The 17,613-nt window shown below is 40.1% G+C and overlaps 1 protein-coding gene across 3 annotated transcripts in view; it reads left to right on the forward strand.

Annotated features, from left to right (window-relative positions):
* The window catches only part of PLCE1 (phospholipase C epsilon 1), a 146,793-nt gene continuing 129,180 nt past the window's right edge, over window positions 1–17,613 (forward strand). For 2 of the 3 annotated variants that reach the window (XM_039553593.1, XM_039553594.1), the window contains exon 1: window positions 8,254–8,395. The gene's annotated coding sequence lies outside the window, so the exon portion shown is untranslated. Of the gene's footprint in view, window positions 84–8,253; window positions 8,396–17,613 lie in introns of those variants that run through there. The other variant, XM_010410588.4, reaches the window with a different exon arrangement.

Consider the following 17,613-nt stretch of genomic DNA (forward strand, 5'->3'; position numbering starts at 1 on the left):
AAAAAATAGGAAAACTAGAGTTATACCCACATTTCTATTTCTTTACTATGCCTTTTTTGAAACCTGGAAACCTTGGGCTTAAGGTAATGAATGCTACTTTATTTTAGCCTGTAGCTCTCTAAATGTCAGTTTTGATCAAGAAACTTAAATGCTGTTTTTCTCAAAAGAAATATATTTGCCAGTTTGATTCTTCTCTTTAAAATTTTCTGTAGGGTTCTGGTCTTTCCAAGTTCTCCGATGCCCACAGATATTTTTGTAGCATGTTTTTCTAATTTGCCTTTTGTCCCCTTGGATATTTAGAACTTCATTTCAGGATTGAAAGCATTTTTGCAGTCTTTACTGATGGTTTTTTTGTGACAAGACAGATTTCCTCTTTCATATGCACACTTAGAAATAATGCTCCAGGTAGCTAATTAATGAAGAAGCATTATTCACTTTTCATTTCTCCCATTTAAATGTTTTTAGTGCATTAGGAGCTTATAGACAGAAGAATGAAGGGTTACACTGCACTTTTAAAAATGGCAGCCTAGATCTCTCTCTCTGGAGCTTAACAGATACGTGTAGGCCCCCAAATTTTTATATAGATCATACTGTGCTTACATACAATGTGCTGTAAAGAACAGCGGCTACTTTCAGTTCCTCAGTTGTGCTTACACTGTTGTCTCTCAGAGGTGGAATTGATGGGGGCTGCTATGGTTGTACTCTCAAGGGCACAGGAATATTGGGTGTGTAGTGAGGGTGCACAGGAAATGGAATACAGCACTGCAGATCAGTCAGGACACTGCAAAACTCCTAATCCAGCGTATAGGGAAGATTATTGGGGTTTGAGGTCATCTTATGCTCTCTCTCCCCTCAAATGCTGCCATGGATGATGGACTGTTCACTGGAAAGCTGATCACATTTACAATACACTGGCAACTGAGAAACTTGAAAACGGGAGATAACAACACTGTACTGTCTTCAGAAATCCTAGAAATTTGTTTTGGACAAATGTTTTATGAAGATCTTTCCGTAACAGCCCCATTCACAAACCTTTTGGTTCTTTAGCCCTTTTTTTTTTTTTTTGCTGTCACAATCTTCCTGGTAACTTTTCTGCACATGATCTTAGGTCATTAGTTTAGAATCTGGTGGTGCTTATGTATAGTTTTATTATTGACTTTTTTACTTTAAGTCTCAATTTTGTTTTTATGACTTTTGTGATAATTTAAGGGGTACTTTTATTGGTATGTTATCACACTTCAAAGAATTTTCGACTAGGCTGTCTGGGATTTTCAGTATTAAATGCCTCATAACCACATGTATTTATTTTCTTAGCCTTAGTATATATATGACTCCAAGCTGTAATTAGTGACTCAGTGTTAAACTGTACCAACATGTCTATAAAACACAGCATATGGATATCTTGATGAAAGGAAATTGGGAGATGCTGCTTTTATAAACCTGAAAGCTGCAGAGCAGATGTGGAAGGAATTACTGCAAAGAATCTCAACTGGCATATAAAACAGAAGCTGAAGTTTATTTTGGTTTTATTATAAAAGAAAAAACATTTTACTAAAGTTCTGTTGTATTTAAGGTTACATAAAATTGTGTTGTTTAGAACTAGCTGTGAAACTATGTGCACTGATGGGACAATGGAACAAGGCAATTGTTTTTGCTTTAAATATTTAGTACTAGAAGTACAAGCGGATTGTAAAATACGTATTTTTAGAATTTACAGGAAATTTAATAATGTTCCTTTTTGGGGGAGAAGACTGGAATAGATATTGCAAAGTTAATATCCTTTTTTTAATTTCATGAGCAAAGAGCAAAATGGTGATTACCCGTTTTGCAGTCTGATTGTCTGGCTTCTTCCGTGGAAAGTCCTAGTCATAAATGTTCATTTCTCAAGAACTATCAACCACAAGCATTCCCTTGCTCTCATATTTTCAACACCTAATCAGTCAGCCTGACTTTGTAGAAAACACTAGATTGTTATTTACTTACCTCTTATATATTTCAGCAAAGCACTGAAGTGCTTACCAGACTAAAACATGGGTGCTGTTACAGCACTAAAAGATTTTACTCACTTTATTTTCCTTTTCAATTATCCTGTTAGTGTAATGCTGCATTAAAATTGCAGTGAATTACAGTACACAGTGAAAACACTACAAGATTTTGAGTTACACTTTTACATAGAGGGTACTTGAAATCTCCCAACGTGAAATACCTTAAGAGAAAAATACTAACGTACTGGGTAATTACATGTTTTCTAATGTGATTGCCCACTGTGTTGACACCATATTCTTCAACTATTAAAAGAAAAACAAACAATTAAAATATCTTATGGCTTTAACTATTCTGGTTACTTACCTAAACAAATTCTTGTGTTGGTTCTTGAATTTGGTGAAATGTATACTATGGCAGGTTGCCAGTAAAGGAGCTGAATGGGGTTAATATTAAATTCAACCTGTAGACTGGTTGTTGTTTAGACGTGAGCATTAAAGACAATACAGATTTTATAATTTATTACATGAATAACTCATTGTCTTGGCTGCTTGTTTAAAGGGATGACAGAGCACGGGCAAGTCAGGCAATTTGTTGCTTTGCAGATGAATGGAATCCGTGAGTGCAGTGATAATTTGGTATTCAAACTAAAGACACAATCATGAACTACCTTTTGGTGAAGCTCCCTTGAAAATGTCAGTCAGGACAAATAAGAGTAATACTGTTCTAGAAATACTAGAAGAGAAATACTGTACTAGAAATACTGTTCAAAAGGATTAATAAGGTGAACTTGAACAGTTAATGGCATTAAACAAAGACAAATACATATAATAATTTAGATCCATCAGGCTTTATTGTTTAGATGCTCAGGACAATACTCCATTCTGGTTGGACCATGTAATTTTATGCAAGAAACAACATATTTTATCATTATAAATGTATTGAGGATTTTACTGTGTATTTGAGGAACTTCAAATCTAAAACTATATGAGGAAAGCAATAAAGCAGGTTTCTCAATACATTTTCATCATGACTCTATAATTTGATGTGGAATGAAAGGGCTAGTTCCTTGCCACTTTAATATTGCTAATCTTTATGTATATTGTTGGCCCCTAAATTCTCATAGATTAATCAATTAATAGCTATGTATTTTCCATCCTCTGGGTTTTGGTTTTTTTTTAGGGAGAAGTAACAAAATTATGGTATAGTATTCAATTTTATTAAATATATTAACTTTATTCAATTACTGGTATTAATACTTAGACTTCCATTGTCCCTGAAGTGTAATATGAAATTAAAAAGTATTCTAATGTAGTCTCTAACTTAAAAAACTGTCAGAAAATAATGGTATACTAAAAACATAGCTAAGTTATACAATGGGAATACAGTTAAGGCATAAAAGGCTTTCTTTGATCTATATCAGGAGCTACTTCACTGAAATATGAAATTTCTTGGACTACAACTTGTGTAGCCAAAAAAAAGATAATGCAATTATTCCATATTTATAATTAATTATCCTTAGCAGAAAAGTTCTCTCCTAGAGATAATTGAAAAAAGTGTGTGAGCTTTTTTCAAGTTTACTACAAAACCTTTTGTATCTCTTCCAAAGACTAATTGGGGCATGACTTTATTAATGATTTGAAAGTCAAACAGCTGATGTCAATTCCAAAGCTCATTGCTTCAGCTTGTTTTTAACTGTTATTTTTTTAAATCTAGATACATTTTTTTTTCTAATTTAAATGTCAGAAAGTCTTTGAGCAAGTTCATTAGACTTTCAGAATTGCCTCTATGACTGATGGTTAATAGTCAGGCAAAACTGACCTCACATCACATAAAGTAATATTAAGTTTGTAATTTAGTTACAAAGCTTCTGGAACCTTTGGAGAATAGCAGACTTCATAAGAAAGCTCCAGTTCAGAGTTAATAATTTAAAAACAATTTCTGAAATTCAAGTAGTTTGTCTTATGCCTGTATTTATTTATTATTTTGAATCAGTATAGAAGTTGTACTGGTTGGGATTATTTATCTAGCAATCACAAACAGTCTCAAAATTGGGCTCTTAGTAAAATAATTGTCTTAAGTGAAACAGCCTTTCTGTAAGAACTGGTTTCATGGGGCAGAATCCCTTCATGACTGAAGTAGGGTTGTGCTTTACAGAGAGAGCTGAGGTGCCCTGACGGAGCAGTCACCACCCTGCCTCCATGGGCTGTACTTCTGCAGAATGATAATTGGTTTATTGGAAGCAAGGAATGAATTGCAGATAAGGCCTGTGTGTTCCTTCACAAGAAAACTGTCTATCCATTTGTAAATCAATGAAAAGTTTGCTGTACTGAAACCAGAGTGCAGTTAAGAAAACATTCTCAGTCCTTACTTTCATGTGTTTCTAATTTTCTTTTAGAATTTCTGTTTACATTTGTGCAAGTGTGCGTGCTTTTCTTTAGTCCTAGCTGAAGGGTGAATTTTGGAGCAAAGCCCAAGGAAAAACCTTTTGGCTATTTTTTTAAAATCAAAAGCATATTTTAAGTGTTTTATGTAATTTGTTAAATAAATTGTTTGAAAATATTGCTATATAATACCACAATTAAAAACAAAATATTCCTTTGTACATTATACTGCAGGGTTTAGGCAAGTGATACATAGCTCAGACTGAGTGCAGAAAAAAAGCCAGGTATTCTTGAGTACTGATGCTACCACTGTAGTTACTTTTTTCCTGATGGGAAAATTGCCCAAGTAAACTCACATTGCTTTAGTTTCCCCATCTGTATAATGTGAATAATACTTACCATCTCATGGGAATGTGTGGAATTTAATATTCATGCATCACTTTGAAGTTCATCTCTAAATCAATTCTGTAACCCAAACTCCAAAATGCATGGCTGATAGAAGACTGTGAGACACATCAATATTTTCTGGAAGTCCTGTATTTTTCTCTCCCTATAAATACTGTATTTTAGCTGGATGTGTTGTCTTTCTATATTGTCAAGCCTGATGGAGCAGTAGGGTACAATGTGATGACTAACAGTGAGTTCTCGTGAGAACAGGGTAGACACTGATGTACAATGAGGGAGAAAACTGAAGCACTCTCAAGACACTCTCTGCTTGGCTAAGAATGTTAAAAAGAAACCATGACCCATGAGTTAAGTCCAGCAAAACAATACTTTCTTCATCTGTTTAATGCTGAGGTTACCAGGCAGCTCAAAATTCACTTCTGCAAAGCTCAGATGTGGGAGTACCCAACAGAAAGTGGAATTCTGGCTGCCTGCAGAGTTCTCCCACCTTGGGAACAAATTTGAGGAGAGGTCAGTGACTTTTTTGGGGGGGAGTCACTTTCATTGTGTGTACAACCAGGGAGAGACATCCTGGGTAACAATCCTAACAGCAGCTTTCCAACTTGTCATCAAGGAAATGAGCTTCTTCCCAAGTAAGTCTGCTTGCAGCAACTTTATTAGATATATCTAGACACCATTATTTATTCATATTCAAATTTTTCTCATCCTGCAATGCTTGGTAGCAGGGATGCAATTTCTGAACTGTTAATTGCATAAATACTTTTTAGGAAAAGAGCAGTCCTGCAGCTTTGTGATATTCATAATTTCTTCATTCCTACAGTATTCAGAGAAGCAAATGTCATCCCAGAGAAAATGAGCATCTAATTATTTTGTAGAGAGCACTTCTCACTGTTGTATCTAACGTGTAACTTTTACAGTGTTCAAAAATATTACTGTTATTAAATAATCATCCAGTGTCCTGGTGAAACAAGAAGTTTTCAATTTACAGGTGAAGAGCTGGATCTCAAGAATAAGATCCTTAATGCAACAAATTGCTCGAGCTTGTTATTGATCCCTGGTATGCTAAGTTGGCCCATTGATGTGTGCCTGACGACCGATGCCTTTTTGGCAAGTCAAGGATCTGGTGATTTCTCCAAATTTCCCATTCAGTAAAATGTAAGTTTCTTTTCAGTATAGGATATCTTTTATTGTTGGAAATTTGGAAGTTGAAAAAAAGTGCAAACACATTGTAAAGGAAAAATTATATATCTTTCCCCCTGGAATAATGTGATAGCAAATTTCCTGCACTCTTTAAAACAAATGGAAAAGCAGAGAGAAACTGGAAAAAACTTCTGTGGAAAGGTTGGTGTTGCCTGTGTGTTTGGAGGATAATTCATTATCACTATTGTAGAGCTGAAAATCCATTGCATGACCTGTTATGAAGCAACTGACACAAGTTGCAGTGTACACTAGAATATTATTAATTGAATGTATTTTGAGCCAATATTCAGGATCTAAGTATATGAAAGTACTGAAAAATACACAGACCACACAAAACATGAGTTGGAAAACATTCACTACTCAAATTTTAATTTTTTCAAAATATTGTATTATGGCATTTTTTGGATACTATATATATGCAGTGAATGAAATCCAGGCCATGCTGGAGGCAAAGGGAATGTTAAATTTTCTGCAGAACCTGGATTTTATCCAGTATGTACTGTATTTCAGTATAGAATGACCAATATTACAAGTTAATTAGCTAAATTAGTTCAGATTGATCATGTCTCATGTCTCCTTAACAATAAATTATTTAGATGGTATTCTGCTAAAAAGATCAAGGTGTTTTACTATAGTGATGTATTTTCTTCTCTGTTCTGATAATCAGAATCTGTAAGCCATGGACAGACTCAGAATAGATAATAAATGTAAAGCCAGGAAGTAATAAGTGAATAAATATGTAACATACTATACCTGACCTAAATTGTTTAAAAAATCCAAATAACAACATAAAAACTGTTTAAAAATACATAACTTACCAGTGGGCAACCTCACTGGTGTTTTTTGATGTATTTGTTGAATAGACTATTTGCTAACAGACTTTCTCCACTATTATTACTATCTACAGGACATTAATACTCTTGTATTATGCTCACAAGATAATTATTGCAATGAGGTGATGAGTGTTTGCTCAGGTAACAAAGTAGAATACTTAGGGATAGATCTGATGTTTCAAGTATAATGTAAATAGTATAATGTAAAATGGTACGACGAGTTCCTTGCTTTGAAAGAGCATGAAATAAATGAACTGTAAGTTTTATAGCTCCACACTGGGACACAATCTCCGCATACCTTCTTTATGAGAATCGGTGCCCTTCACATAAAAACGTCCTAAACAAACCCGTGTTAGCTATAGCCAACTCTCGCCAGTTTAAGAATTAAGAATGATTCCTTTAAACTGGAAGTTTACGACGCTCTTCCTTCTTGTACTTCTTATGGAAAAAATTGCAGGCAGAGATGCACTGCTGCCTTCACCAAACCGCATAGTCCCGCAGCACCGACGGAAGCCACGCCGCGTTGCCCTGCCCTCCCAGGCTCCGCGCTGTCCCCGGAGATGCTGTCCCCGGAGGTGCTGTCCCCGGAGGTGCTGTCCCCGGAGGTGCTGTCCCCGGAGGTGCTGTCCCCGGAGGTGCTGCCGGGCCGAGGCGCCGAGCCGGGGCTGCGCTTCCCGCGCTCCGCTGCGCGCCCGGGGCGCTGCGGGGCCGAGCCGCGCTGGCGCTGCGGAGCGGGGGGCGCGGGCCCACATTCCGATGCGGTGAGGCAGCCGCGGCCCGGCCCGCCCCCGCCCCGGCCCCCGCTCGGAGGGCGCGCACGCCGATGGCGCTGGACCGGCTCCAGCCGCGCGGGACGGCGCCGCTATTCCGCGGTGCGGAGGCGCGGGGCTGGGGCGCTCGGCCGATGGCGCCCGTCTGCGGGAGGTAGGAGGCTGTTCCGCGGGCGGCTCCAGCTAGCAGCTGCCAGCGGCGGGACGGGACCCGGGGCGCGCTCTCTGGCTCTGGGGGTCCCTTCAGCAGGCGCCGCCTGGTCCTTCAGGAGCAGCAGCGCGCACGCGGAGCCGGGGGCAGCGGTTCCCGGTGCTGCACTTGCGGGACGTGGAGTGCTCCACACGCCGCCCGCAGCGCGCCGTGCCTGTGGGAGCGCGGACAAGGGGGAGCTGCCGCATCCCGTCTGCCTCGTGTGCGGGGGATGTTCCCAGCGACCCGTCCCGAGGGCAGGCATCCGGCGGGAGAAACCCGCTCTGCACCACCGAGGAGGGGCGGTCCCGGGGCAACCCTCCCGGGCGGCCCCGCGCCCTCTGTCCGCGGCTGACTCAGCCGGCGGCGCTGCCCCGCGGCCCCTCCCCAGCTCTCCCCGTGCCTCCCGGGCCCGGCGGGGCGGTGCGCACCCGCAGCCTCCGCCCCCGGCCCGCCGGGGAAGGCGCCTCACTCGCTCCGCCGCCCCGGGCAGCGGCGGCCGTGGAGCCCTGGCGAGGCGGGGGTGGCCCCGTCCCGCAGAGCCCTCCGCCGCCGCGGCCCCGCCGCTGCTGGAGTCACCGCCGACCTGAGGAGGAGGAGGAGGACAAGATGCCGGGGGGACGCTGAAAGGTGCGTCCGTGCTCACCCCCGCCCGCTTTCATGGGCTCTTTCCCTGACTCCCGAGCGTGGCTGGCTCTCCTCCGGGGCTCTCTGGGGCCGGGTCCCGGCCCCCCCGCTCTTGTGGCACCGGGGGATTGCCGAGGGCTGCTCGCTGCGGCCGTGCCCGGGGGCGGGCGGGGGCTCCGCTTTCGGCCATGTTCCGCAGACCCCGTTGCCCGCGCCCTCCCCGCCTGACCTTCGGCTTAAAGGCTCTCCCCCTTCCTCCGGGAGGGTTCAAGAAGATCCCAAATGTAAAAGAAACCTGGGGTGGGCTGCCCTTAGCCCATATGCTAGAAATTGTTACAAATTGATCCCTCACTTTCTCTCTTCCACTGTGATTGTACAAACAGTTGTATTTTTTACGTTAATGTCTGGCAAGTTGTAGTCCAAGATTGGTGCAGCGCATCGGAGATGTAGCGTTGGAAGGAGCCTGTGGCTGTAAGCGACAGGGGTGCTGTCTCTCTCCCCCCTTCAGTGGGTCTCTGCTCTTTGGGGGTGCTGCAGGCCCTGACACCCAGGCGTGAAGGGGCAATGCATTCCTCCCAGCTCCAGACTTCACTTTGCCCTGTTTGGTGAAGTGTTGTTGAGTTAGAAAGACTCAAAGTCTCCAAACACTTACAGAAGTAGTTTCACTGAAGTGTTTGTAGGATCAGGACCAAAGTGTCTAGGTGTGATGCTTACCTGTTCTGCTGCACCCTCTTTGGATGCCACCAGCACAGGTGATAAAGGGAAGAGCCTATACAGGTGACTGAACTGGGCTTCTGATAAAGGAAGTGAAAGAGCTGGATTAAGAGTGGTAGAGAAATGCCTGAAGGATCAGCTGTACTTCAAGGAACAGTAAAATGTTTTGTTTCATAGTGAGGTGTTTGTGTAAGGAGCAGAATTGGCCTTCTTGTTGTATTTATTATGCTAAAAGTTTGATAAAAAGTTTTCCAAATATTTCAGTCCTCTACGTTTGTATGATAAAAGTTTGCTAAATATTTCCATTCTTTACATTTGTATATTTGAAAGAGGATCAGAGAACCTGCCAATTATGAAGCAACCACTTAGTAATTGTTGCAGAGCAGTGACTACTATGTAGTTTAAGAAGTCATGTCTTTCCAGCTACAAATAATCATCTCTGATCTGTGGTATTGCATCCCTTGAAAAGTCAATGGCAAATAACCAATGTTTGTGATCATTACAAAAACACCTAAGGAAATCTGTGAGCAATGAAACATACAAGGTGAAACCAGAAACAGACACAATGTTTCGTGTATTAGGAAGTGCTTGAGAGAAATTCCCAAGACATAAAAGAGCATGTCCAGTCTGCATAAATTTGCAGAGGATTACTAAAAGTCTTGCTTTCTTAGTCATCTATATAGAATTCATTCTTGTTCTGCCATATTGAGGGAGTAATCTCAGATTCTATAATGAGTTCATTCGTGTTTTCATACATGGTAAAAAGTTTGTTACTAAGATTTTGTGACTGTAGATGAGGCACTGTAGTGCAGTTCTTGTCCTGTCAGTTAACACTGATTTCATGTGATACATCTTATCCAATAAAAGTGTGATGTTCAAACCAGAGCTCCAAGACATTAAGTAGGAAAAAAATGCCGCAAGGTAAAACTTTTAGGTGAAGAAACATGAAAGCCCTACTGCAGAATAAAAAAAAATCTCAAAACTGTGTTTACTGGAGATCATTGAGCAAGTTCATGAAAGAGATGATAAGATAAGTTGAGATTTGGGAGATTTGTAATATGAGAAAAAGAAATTCTCGGTATTTAGGTTATCCAAAAGAATGTCATGGAATGGTTTGAGCACTGTTCGTAAGTACCCGTAGAAGTGAGTATTTCTTTTATCAAAGGGCTGTTTTATTTAAGAGAAATATGAATGTTAAGATCCACTGGTTACTAGAACCTGCACTGAAATCCAATATAGAAGCAAGGCACATATTGAAAAGTGACAGGTGTGACTGTTCATGGAAGGTTGTAGATTTATAACCCCTGGAAACATTTTGCTTAAGTTAGCAGCTCTTCCTTTTTTTGGAGAACAGCAGCTATAATTTAGTAATAGTTCTTGGATTTGCAATGAGAATTAGTTAAAGGAAAACTTCGGTTATAAAGGAGGCAAAAAATAATTAAACTATTATTTCATTAGAGTTCCGTGATTTGCATAGGGATTTTTTTCATTAAATATTAAAACTAAGGGGTTTTTTAGCTATCATCTTGATTTATGTGCATATTTACAAAAGCATTTCTTTAAGAGTGTTTTTTCTTTTAAAACACTTGACAACTGCATTTCAGAACAGGGGTTGTCATTTTGTTTCCTGTTTCTACAGCACTTACTGCAAAATGGATTTTGGGTCATGACTATGACTCTTAAATTTTATAAATGACAATGATATGTGTTATTAGCAATAATTCACATCTCTTTTTTGTTTTATATACTTCTTGAAAATACCGGTAACTGAAATATTGGAACAAATTATGCAGCTCCAGCATGGACAGTCTTACTCTCACGCCTGTTCACAATGCAGCCATTGATGGTTTCATTGAGCAATGGCTATAATTTGATTGTGCAGACAGCAGGTTAACAGCTGTCTGTACCTTTAATATGCAGTTTGATTCATTTGTAAATAACACTTTTCATCACATCTCTGTTTTAGAAAGCTGTTAGCATGCTAATATGAAATCCATGTTTTTCCTTAGATTAATTTTGTCCCTTTCTGAGCCTTCTTAATCATTGAGAGGTGTTGCACATGTACTTGAGGACCTACATGATTGAGTACATACTATGTGAGAGCAGTCCAGCTAACTCTGCATACTGCTTTATTTATCTTGGCAAACCTATATATATATATCTGCTTGTGGGTGGGGTTTTCCGTAGTCATGCTTCTGCCAGATATTGGTCATATTTCACTCCTTGATTTTTTTGAGCAAAGCATCTATCTGCTGAAACAAGACTTGTGCTTAAGAGCTGAGTATAAAGTACTGATAGACTTTCTATGAATTTCCTGATTTGGGAGGTCTCTAATATTTTTCTTTTGTTTCGAGGCACAGAATTTTGGTTTTACTTGAAACAAATAAGTTAATTTGTAAATATGTCAATGTGGGATCAAAGTCTGATCCACTGGTTTCGCATACTCTGCCATGCTGACATCTCGGTGCAAGACATAATTAATGTCACCGATTTTAAACTAGGCCATCCACAGTACTTTCTTCTTAACTGCCCAGTCATTCATAAATAATCCAACATGTTCAAGCAAGAGCTTGATGTGGCAGCACTTACTGAAAACTGGTAAACTCCAAGAGCGAAGAGGAATGAGCTCAACTCCCCAGAATTATACTTCTTCCAGAGTCCGCTACATTGCTCCAATTTATCAGGTGTCAGTGATGGTGCCACAGGTAATACCAGCTCTTTCATTAAATGATTTAGAGCAGCAGGGACACAAACCTTGTGGAGCATGGTACGTGCCCCACCGAGCTTCCTCCTGCATTCTTTACACCCGAAACTCGTGTGTACTTGGATTAGCATTTGGGTATTGAGACAGTGCAGGCTTGAGTCTTGTACAAGGAAGTGTATTCTGTGGGCCAGTATATGTACTGTGACATTTTACTCACAGTAGTCTGAGGCATATCATAACAGTTTGAATAGGCTGTACACTGTGGGATACTTTTTATTCTACATAGCTATCAGTAAGTAGTATTTAATAACTTGTTACAACATTTTCAGTGGTGCCTCCTCATTAAAAGAAAACTGAATATACTATTATATTTGTCAGGTGTAAATTTTCATAAGTAATTAAAAAATTAAATGCTCAGGTGTTTTCAGGATTCTTTATGTTACTCATTTCAATGTTTTAAATGAGACACAAAAAGTAGAAACACTGAGAGCGAACTTGAAGCTACCATTTGAAAATATTTATTTTTGGGGTAATGGTTTTATTCTATTAGTATGCACAAGTGCTGCATAGCTTGCATCTAATAATAGTGTGTTTTCTTAAACAGATGACTCTCCAGTTGTGTTGACCTTGCCTTGTGTAGTAGGACCTTGCTGTCTGCTGTTTCAGACAATGCTCTGATGTGAGATCTCTCCTCCCACAGTATTTTTCTCTGTCTTGCTACAGCATACAGCAAGAATGCTGCTGCAGTGATCTTTGGTATTTGAGGTTTTTGTTACACTGCATCTTCTTTCAAACATTTTCATAATGCATTCCTTTACTCCAAGTACAAAACTCTGTTGCTTGGATTAGGTTAATTTCTTTCTGTAGTGGTACAAATACCTTTCAGCAGTGTTTTGGGGAAAACCAACTTGGTTTCCCTTTGGAATTTAGCAAGATAAAAAGGGGTCATACCAGACCAGCTACTGCTTTGTGCACTACCAACAGTTCACATCAAAGAACAACCTGTAGATTTCTTCTTGAGAAACTTTCTTGATGTGAATGCCTCCTTTTTAATTCCTTTAGGGTTTTGGATTTTTAGCTATGTACCAAATTACAAGGGAAAAAGAAAACCCAGTGTTTTAATATCCAGGCTGGTTTGTGTTTTGAAGATTGTATTCTGCTTCTGTTCTAATTTTAGGTAATTTTCATACTCTGACATTTTTCAAAGATATATTTTCAACCAGTTAGTTATTGGTCAGTTTGGACAAGTATGTTAAAATGCATTTATAATCAGATTGTTGCATTGGTGGGCAGAGATTTCTAATAGTTGGTTAGTATTTTTCTAACTTTTTCTGGAAATAGTCACACTTTCGGTGACTTTCAAGTGTATCAGATGTTCTGTGAGTACATGCCTTATTTCTACTGAAAGCTGTGGGAAAATAACCTCATTGCAGGTATTTCTTGTGAAAGCTTTAAGCTTCTGATCACTCAGTGTGCACCCATTCTAGTTCAGCAGACTTATGGGAAGCAGTAAACATAGAGGAGTATCTTTGCAAGGCTGGAACCCCCTGGATTTCTCACTGCAGGAGGGGCTGGCAAACAGGCTGAGTCCCTGCTTGGTTTTGGAGTTCACTCCGTAGTTATGCCATGCGCCATGATTTTGTAACATATTGAGTGGCAAAGGTGTCAAAGAGGACCAGGCAGATAATTCTTCTTGAAGTCTTTTGTGTTATGGTACTTCTGCATTTTTTTAGGTGAAGAATATTTCTTAATATGGCTCCTTTAGAGCCCTTGAAGATTTTCAGTGTAGCATGGATAGTCTGTTTGCATTTTTACCCCCAAAGAACATGCAAAAAGGGGAGAATCTTGCCTAATTACCTTTGTTTTGTTATGATTGCACCTTTTTGTTTGTTTTTGTTTTTCTTAATAATCAATTTATGGAATAGACAACAAAAATAAAAACAATAAAATCAAACAGTTGGACACCTGTTGGAAATATTTTTGTCTTAAGAGCCACTCAAAATGTTGCTGTCATTATTGATTTGAATATACGTCTGTTCTCATTCTGTGCTTTAATTCAGAAAAGTATAAGCAAGAAGTTCAACTTCAGTGGTGGTGTTCACTCAGTAGACTTAGAAATGTCTCAGGGAGAAACAACATAGAAATGGATGCTTTCATGTGTGTGTCATTTACTAAACTTCTGTGACAATCCCATTTAGAGGCATTCCTAATATCATTAGCCTGGGTAATTTAAATATTTAAGTACAATTATAGTGTTTTAAATTTTTTTTCCCTTTTTTTTCTTTTTTTGTTGGATGGATTTAGAAAGTAGCTATCAGTATTTCATCATCTCATGAAATTATATAGCTTAGGCCAAGTCCATGTAGCATTGGATGCTGTTGTTTTCATTGTGATACTTTTTATGCCTTTGTCCCCCTAATTAAAACAGATTTCAGAGACTGTATGACAAGATCCCAATACGTGGTTAAGCTAACTTGCAGTATGAAACAGAATTGTTTATTAATTCTTTAATTATTTTTTTTTAGATGTGTCAAGTTGAAGAGGAAGGTGGAATTTTTTTACCTAAGCCAAACTAGCCTTAGGTACTTAAGCAGAAAACATTTGTAGATAAAGATCTAAAGTAGAAACTAGTTTGGAAATACAGTTGAACCCCAAAATGCACTGTTCAGTTGTTTCCATTCTCTTCTAACTTTTCTGAAAGAAAATAAAAGTGTATACGTAGTAACCTAGTATAGGAATGTGGTGACCATTAAAAATCTAGCTTTAGCAGCCAGTTTCACTGTAGAGAAAGAGTATAATATTAATACTGTTTGTTCTTGTTTGTATTAAGCAGATATCGTCAACTACCAATCTGTTGGTAGATTAAATTGCACAGATTAAATTTGTTTATATATAGTTATGGAAACATTTCGGATTTGCTATAAAGACAATATTCTTGTAAAACGCTAGTTTCGGCCCACAACTAAGAAGGTATTTATGAGTCTTCTAAATTATTCAATGCCTTTTTTTTTTGTTCTTAGTGGCCAGCTGAAATTTTTTTCTTGTTCCAGCAAATTCTGAGCTATGGCAAAAGTTTTTAGCAGGATCCCTCTGTCACTCAATTATGAATACTTTTTGGAAGAACGTTTTGCTTGGTGTGATTATGTTCGTGCAGCAAATTCTGGAACTCTGTATTGGTTTGGCACAGCCTGGTTTTAGGTAGCAGGGCAGCCACAAAGATGGCTCCTGTGAGGAAGCTGCTGGAAGCTTCCCACCGTGTCCGGCAGAGCCAATGGCTGATGGCTCTGAAGATGGACATGCTGCTGGCCAAAACTGGGCCAATGAGAGAGGTCGGTAATGCCTCTGTGATGACATATGTAAGAAGAAAATCAAAGTCACAAGATTTTGGATTCTAGTCAAAGAAGAGGAGGAGGTGAGAACATGTGAGGAAAACACCATGGCGACACCAAGGTCACGGGAGAAGGAGGGGGAGGAGGTGCTCCAGGCGCCGGAGCAGATGCCTCTGCAGGCCGTGGTGCAGACCATGGTGCAGACCATGGTGAAGCAGGTTGTCCCCCTGCAGCCCATGGGGATCCACGGGTGACGCAGAGATCCACCCACAGCCCGTGGGGGAGGTGCCCATGCTGGAACCAGTGGATGCCTGGAGGAGGCTGTGATCCAGTGGAAGACCTGGTGGAGAGAGAGGGCCCTTGCTCCCAGGCTGGAGCAGCGTGTCCTTGGGGGACTGCACCCTGAGGAAAGAGAGAGCCACGGCGCAGCAGTTTTGGGAGGGCTGTGTGCCCGTGGGAGGGGCTCGGGCTGCAGCAGGTGCGGTGTGGCTGCTGCTTGTGGGAGTGGGCCCAGGCTGGGGAAGTTCTCGGAGAACTGTCTCCCCTGGGAGGGACCCCACGGCCTCATGGGGAGGACTCCTCTCCCGGAGCAGCGGAAGGAAATCTGGGGATGGACTGACCAAACCCCTGTGCCCTGTCTCCCTGTGCTGTTGGTGGGAAGGAGGGAGGGGCTGGGGGTGGGGGGAGGGTGTTCTAAGGGCTTATTTTACTTCTCATTATCCTGCTCTGATTCTGTTAGTAATAAATTCACTTTGCAACTTAAGTTGAGCCTGTTTCGCCCTTGAAGTGTTTCTCCCAGTCCTTATCTCACTCGTGAAGTGTTCATTAATTTTTTTTTTTCCTTCTCCCTCCACTGCCCAGCTGTGGCAGGGGAGGGTGAGCGAGTGGCTCTTGTGGGTGCCTGGCGTTGGGCCAGTGTCAAATCACAACACTCTATGTTAAAACTTCTTATTTCTGTGTAATAGGAGGTATAAGAACTTGAGGGATCAGGGAAAATAGTGTTGTTTAAAATTTTGTAGATTCATTTGTATAAAGGAATTCAAATACCTTGGATATCAGCAACATTTTGGGTTGTAAATGGTCCTTCTTCTTTACCAAGAGAAGGAAATACTAAAATTTTAGATTAACTTCGGGAGAATTAGAAAAATAATTGGGTGATTTGTGATATTAATGAATGGATAATATCTACAATTGAGGTGTATTTTCACTGTTTTGTCTAGTCATTCCAATCCATTCTGGGGGCATGCCAACAAACTTGTAGTATGGAAAATGTGTTGTCAGCACCAGCTGTTTAGAGCATCAAATTCCAAATTTTCATTATCCTTCGCCTTCTATGATTGATATGGCTTAAAATTGATAAGTGTGGGACCTTCCTTTTTGTCTTAAAATCCTTAAACCATTATTGTTCCCATTTTCATTCTGTTTTTAAGGTTGAGATTATGAATAATTATATTACTAGTACAACTAGGGCTTCTGGAAAAACAGTGCCTTTCTGAGTATGACTGTAAGAACAGTGCCTTTCTTACATGACTGTAAGAATTGGCAATACTGGGATGCCTCTTCAGAAATTATTTCTTTATACTTTGTGAACTGTGATTCTAGATTTGCGAGCCAGGTTCAGTAGTGGTGTGCAGAAATAAACAGTTCCCTAGACAGCAGGCTATAAAACAGGTCAGTGTTAAAATATGCGGTAACATCCTTCAAATGTCTGTATAGTATTAGACTACTATGCCTGCCTGAATTCTCTTTCAGGATTCAGATCAAAACATCTGTTTGGAGTTTTGTTACCTGATAGGTGTAGGAATGATAGAGATGCACAGACAGTAATGGGTTTTCTGGAGGTCTTCCACCCTCCTAGAAGAGGCAAGTTTGTGTATTCTCTTAAAATTTGCGAATGTCTTCTACTTTGCCCAAGGCTTAGCTTCATGTTTGTGTCATTCCCTTGTTTTGTTCTGCATACTCTTTATTCTGTTATGCAAGTTAATAATAAAAATGTTTATCCTGAACAGTCAGTTGTCCTGTTGTCTAGGTACAGAAAGCTGGTTTTGAGGCTAAAATTTCTGAGGACAAAAGATTTTGTACCACAGTTACAACAGTACAGCACAATATTATCCTGTATAACAGCTTCAGTGCACCCCTGAACTTCATTTCAGCCATGGTGCTTTATAGAAAGCTGCACAGAATTAACTTAGGAGTTAGTTGGGAGAGCTGTAAAAATATTTGAGGAAGGTGTGTACACAGATTTAAAGCAAAGAAAATTGTTTGGTATGACAGCATTGGAGCTCTGAGGTTGCTGTTGCGAAGAGTGGAAAGCCCTGAACGAAAGAAAAAAACCAACTTTCATTCGCTTGTTCTTGCTCGAATTTACACTTAGCAAAACTCTCCCATACATATTCTGTGCATTTGAGTCAAAGAAATCGATGGATAATTTAAAAAAAAAGCCTTTGTGTCCTGGTTTTCCTGCCTTACCCATT

This window comes from Corvus cornix, chromosome 6 (genome assembly GCF_000738735.6).
Source record: "Corvus cornix cornix isolate S_Up_H32 chromosome 6, ASM73873v5, whole genome shotgun sequence".
Lineage (NCBI taxonomy): Eukaryota > Metazoa > Chordata > Aves > Passeriformes > Corvidae > Corvus > Corvus cornix.